This window comes from Hevea brasiliensis, chromosome 14 (genome assembly GCF_030052815.1).
Source record: "Hevea brasiliensis isolate MT/VB/25A 57/8 chromosome 14, ASM3005281v1, whole genome shotgun sequence".
In the NCBI taxonomy this organism is placed as follows: domain Eukaryota; kingdom Viridiplantae; phylum Streptophyta; class Magnoliopsida; order Malpighiales; family Euphorbiaceae; genus Hevea; species Hevea brasiliensis.
The window spans coordinates 31231292-31237291 of NC_079506.1; positions in this window are offsets into that span (position 1 = coordinate 31231292).

Genomic DNA, 6000 nt, shown 5'->3' on the forward strand with positions numbered 1-6000 from the left:
ATCAATGGACCTTTTCTATTACACATAAATATATTATATAAATAGAAAAGTGGAAATGCCTTTTATTAATAAAAACATATACAAGATACATACTAAATGATATGCTCTAGGGTATACTACTAATAGTTGGCATACTGACATCATTACCCATCAATAAGATATCATCCACATACAAGAGAAGGAAAGTGAGTGCACTCCCACTAACCTTTTTGTACACACATGGCTCATCCTCATTTTTTATAAAACCAAAAAACTTAATGGCCTCATCAAAATGGATTGTTGTCCCTTCTAGCAACCCAAGAGGGGGGGCGGTGAATTGAGTTCTAATTGCAAAATTAAAGACTAATAGAAACTTAAACACAAAGAAGAGTAGAGGAAGAATGATGACACAAGAAATTTATAAAAGTTCGGCTATCCCAACCCTACATCCTCTCCTCAAGGCCCTCCGTGAGAGTTAACTCCACTAAAATTCTTCTTTGGGTAAAGAATAAACCCCTTACAATCACCATAAGAGCAAACCCTTGCACTTTTATAAATCCCTTTACATTCAAGAGCTATTTAAAGCTCTATCACACTCAAAATTACAATAAGTGCACACAATAACCTTGAATGAACTTTCAGAATGTAACACCCCAAATTTTATTATTTATGAGTATTTTTGGTATTTTAATTTTATTTGAATTTTAGGAATTTTTTTGAGATTTTTCGGATTTTAAAAATCGGGTTCGATTTTTCGAAAATATAAACTTTGATGATTTTTAAAAATTAATTTAAAGACCACGTGGCAAAACTAAAAATATATTTGGAGTCTACGTATTTTTCTAAGTTTTCGAGAATTTTTTCGGAATTTTTGGACCTCGTTTTCGGTCCCGAGGCAGAGTAAAAATTCAAAATTTTGTATTTCGAATCGAACCGGCCGAATCGAACCGGACCGGATCGGACCGGTCGAATCGGACCGGTCTCTTCTCTTTTTCTTCCTCTTCCTCCCACGCGCGACGCTCTCCACTTCTCTTTCTCTTTTCTCTCTCCTCCTCCTCGCCTCCCTGCGTCCTCCTCACGGCCGCGCTCACCATGGCCAGCCGGCCGCCTGCAATGGAAAATGCCGCGCGAAGGTCCGGCCGCTTCAGCTTCCTCGGCCAAATCCGGCCGATCCGGTCACCGATTGGACCGGGTCTTGTGTCCAAAACCATCTACTCGGCGAGAGCTTTCCACAGACACCAAGAATGCCGAAATCCATCGAGCGGATTGTCCGATTTTAGCTCGGGAAGATTTTAGCCCATTTCGACTTTTGGGCTAAATTTCTCGAAAACCGTGAATACCACGAGGAAACCGAGGCCACCAGCACGCTCCATTCGTCGAGAGATTCTCAACGACATAAATTTCGAATTTTTCCGACACCGTTTTTCGGTGGGTCCCACGGAACTTCGCAGTGTATTTTCGAGCATTAAATGAGCTTAGAAAATTCTGAAAATTTTATGTACTAACCCCCGTGTAATGGGCTTCGTGTAGGTATCCTCGATTCGCGGAATTCGACGATTGATCGGTGCAAAATTCGCCGCATGCACTGCACGAAAAGTCTCCAATTGGGCCGAGGTTTTGGCTAGCCCCATTGTCAAACGCCCGAGCGTTCGAAGTCTGAATTGGCAAAGGTAAACTCGAACCTTGTTTTTACGTAATTTTCTAGTGCTTAAATAGGATTAAAAATCCATAAAATATTCGTGGTAGCTTAGAAAATTACGATTCTTTTTGCAATAGCTTAGTAATATTGCTAAGGATTGCGGGGCAAAGTTTTATAATTTTTAGAGCTTGTTTGGGCAGTTTTTGCAAAAATGATCAATAATAAGGACTAAATTGAAATTTTGCGTATTGTGATTGATGATCGATTTGATGGGCCCAGAGGGGTGTGTGATATGATTGAACCGTTGATATATGGATTGTGAATATAGAAGTGCTTTTTAGCCCTTTGCGGTCGGGTAGGTCCTAGGTATAGGGAGACTCTGGGATTTTACGACTTAGGACGTACTTGATATTTTTCTTTGTTGTATTGAGTCAAATTTATTAAATAGATGTAATGTAATTGTCAGGTGAGCCGGGACAGCCTTCTTCCTCCGCCCAGCCGCCACAGTAATTTGTCATCAAGTCTGTGAGTAAAATATTAATTTTAACTGTAATTTCGATATTATTATATGTTCAGCATGCCCATGCATCACTTATATGCATATATTTATGTAGTTAAACTCTAGGCACGATTTATGTTGCATTGATAATCGTTAATGTGCCATGAGTGTTGTTGTGGTAATTTGGAGCGGTGCGTGCGTTGGCGTGCGTGTGATGTGGTGTGGACTATGGATAGGACGGGTAGACACGGCTTGAGTTCTTCATTGGGACCGGTCCTTCGGGTAGACACGGCTTGAGTTCTTATTTGGGACCCCGATTTGGTATTTAAGTGGAAGTCCGATTGAGTTCTTGGCACAGATTGGATTTAAGAGAGTCAGTATAGGGGATCACCCCATATACTATGAATGATGTTACAGGTGTATGAGTGCTCCAAATTACCTTTTGATGTTATGATGTGAAAATGTTGTGTATGTTGCATTTCACTCCACAGTTGCATTAGTACTAGACAGCTTATAGAGATTATAGTTAAGATTGATATTTTACTCTCGAGTCGAACGCTCACTCCTGTTCAAAAATTTTTACAGAGCCACAGGAGGATATTTTGTTCAGGTTAACTCGCTTTTCTACCTCGCAGTTGTTTATCAATATTGTGTAATTTTAATTACTCCTAGAATTTCCGCATGTGTTAGCAGATTTATTTGAATTTGGTCTGTAATATTTTTATCATGTTGGACTGTAAACTTAAATATGTTATGCATGTTGATGGATTGGATGAGGAGCCGAGCTCCCATTTATTTTATGTTGATGAGTATGTGGAGGGTGAGCCGAGCTCCCAATTGAGTATTTATTGTGTTTACAGTGTCGGGTGAGTCAAAAACTCCCGTTGGAAAGTCCATTTTATGGCGGACTCTGTCCGCTTGTTTTCTTGAAATTGGGCCCAAATGGGCCTTAGAGTTGGGTTAATGAATAGTTAAGGCTTACTACGGGCCTCGGGGCTTTAGGTGGCCTGTGTCCTAGTCTGGTCCGGCCCATAGGTTGGGTCGTGACAAATGTGGTATCGAGCTTAGGCTCCATTCTTAGGGAATGTTGTTTAAAGTGTTGGGAAGAGTCTAATAGAGTCACATGCGAAATATAGGGTCCACATTCGTCTTGCATTGTCATCTTTGCTTCTAGTTTACGCTCCATATGTTATGTATAAATATGAGTCTATAGAGTCAGTATAATGTGCGCTTTTGAATTTTGTGGGCTAATCCGCTGAATTTCAGAAAATGCGTAGAAGGTGAGAGCCGCCATCGCACTGGCAGATGTGCCCGACGAGGTGTCGGACAGATGAGGCGCCGCCCCGAGGAGGTGGTAGGAGGCCTAGAGTCGCTCAAGTTGAGGAGCAGCAACCCCAAGACAGAATCCTTTATGGCACAGGTCCCATGGACCCCATGGCGGCTACTCTAGTCTGCAGAGAACCATCGACATGATGGCTCAAGATATGGTCCATCCTCCACAGCAGCAGATCCACCGCACCAAGAGAGGAATCTTACAAGCGGATCATAAACTTCAAGAAGTTGGTGCGGTACTTATGATGTGTCGAAGACGATATCGGTTTTTGGATTCTCGCATGTGCAGAATTACAGATTGACTGATAGAAGATTGATAGAGTGTATGCAAAGACGTCATGGGGCCCATGACTAGACAATGGATGAATGACTACGTGTTACCCAGGATGGAGGGTTTAACATGGGCTCAGTTTGTGGAACTTTTTATCAATCGGTTTGTGCCAGAAAGCTTCAGAGATCAGAAGCAGTGGGCCTTTGAGGCCTTAAGATAGAATGGCAGGTCTGTAGATGAATATGCTCTGCAATTTTGAAATTGAGCAGATATGCCCTCGCAGCAGAGCTACGTAAAAGATGAAGGTGAAAAGATTCCTAAAGGGGCTTGACAGAGGTATGCGAACTGGCCATGATGTCCGATCAGTCTTTGATGTGGTGGTGGATCGAGCTGCATGATTGAGGTTAGCTATCTTGTGGATGACAATGGAAGAGCAAAGAAAAACAGAGCAGAGGGTTCTTCAGGTGTTCCCCACATGGGTAATATGGATAGTGGTGGCCAAACTACTTACAGAGGAAGAAGCAGAAATAAGAGGAGTGGTTTTAGACACAAATCCCGAGGGTTGCACTGTGGTACGGATCCAAAGAAGGGTAATAGTTCAGGCAAGGCGCCTGCTCGTTCAGATCCTCTTTGGCACCGTGTGCACAGTGTGGAAGAGGATATTCAGGACCTTGTTTGATGGGGTCAGGAGTATGCTTTAGGTGTGGCCAACCGGGCCACTTTGCTAGAGACTGCCCCGTTTTCAGTAAGCCACAGATGGGGTCACAGGGTTCTGTTGCAAATGTTCCTCGACAATTGTATCCGGTGCTTCCAACATGGCAGATCAATTCGGTACAACAGGCCGAGGACAAGGGGGACGTGGATTTGGAGGCGATCAGAGGTAGAAGTCGATCAAGGTTACGCCACTCGGGTAGGGGACTAGCTCGGGTTTTCACCCTGACCCACCAGGATGCTCAGGCTTCCAATGCAGTTGTGGCAGGTATTCTTCTGGTCTGTTCTTATGAGGCTCGTGTTTTGATAGATCCGGGTGCTACGCACTCATTTGTCTCCCCTGTGTTTGCCATGAGGTTGGGTAGAAACCCCACAACTTTAGAGTGCCCTTTGTCAGTAGCTACCCCACTTAGTGACAACATAGATGTAGATATGGTTTTTCTGTAGCCGTGGTAGTGGATGGAAAGATCCTCCCACAGACTTGGTTCCTCTACCAAGAATGGATTTCATGTAACTCGGGATGGACTGGTTGGCAACTCATTATGCCACCTTAGACTGCAGGAACAAAAAGGTGTATTTCCACATACCTGGTGTGGAAGAGTTTAGTTTTGATGGTGACAGGAGCGTGGCTCCATATAATTTGGTGTCAGCAATTAGTGCTAGAAAAATGTTGAGGCGTGGATGCCAAGGGTATTTGGCATTAGTGAGAGATACATCTGTAAAAGGTGTCAACATGGAAAATGTTCCTGTTGTCAGAGAATTCATGGATGTCTTCCCGAAGAGCTTCCAGGGTTGCCACCAGAAAGGGGAATAGAGTTCTGCATTGATATTATTCCGGGTACAAACCCCATATCCATGCCACCTTACAGGATGGCACCAGCAGAATTGAAAGAGTTGAAGGAGCAACTACAGGAGCTTTTGGACAAGGGTTTCATACGTCCGAGCACTTCACCCTGGGGTGCTCCTGTTTTATTTGTGAGAAAGAAGGATGGGTCATTGAGGTTGTGTATCGACTACAGACAGCTGAACAAGGTGACTGTGAAGAACAAGTATCCACTTCCTCGGATCGATGATTTGTTTGATCAGCTCCAAGGAGCTAGATTCTTTTCAAGATAGACTGCGTCGAGCTACCATCAATTGAGAATCGGGAATGAGGACGTGTCCAAAGCGGCTTCGAGGACAAAATATGGTCATTATGAGTTCTTGGTGATGTCTTTTGGACTCACTAATGCACAAAGACCTTCATGGACTTGATGAACAGGTGTTCAAGCCATTTTGGACCGTTTTGTCATCGTATTCATAGATGACATTCTGGTATACTCTCGGACCGAGGAAGAACACGTGTGGCACTTGAGGATGGTGTTGCAGACTTTGAGGGAGCACCAGCTATACGCCAAATTTTCGAAATGTGAATTTTGGCTAGAAAGCATCTCATTCTTGGGACACGTGGTTTCTAGAGACGGTATTCAAGTGGATCCCAAGAAAATTGAAGTCAGAATCGATTGGCTTAGGCCTACAACGATCGAGGTGTGAAGTTTTACGGGTTTAGTGGCTACTCTGAGCGTTTTG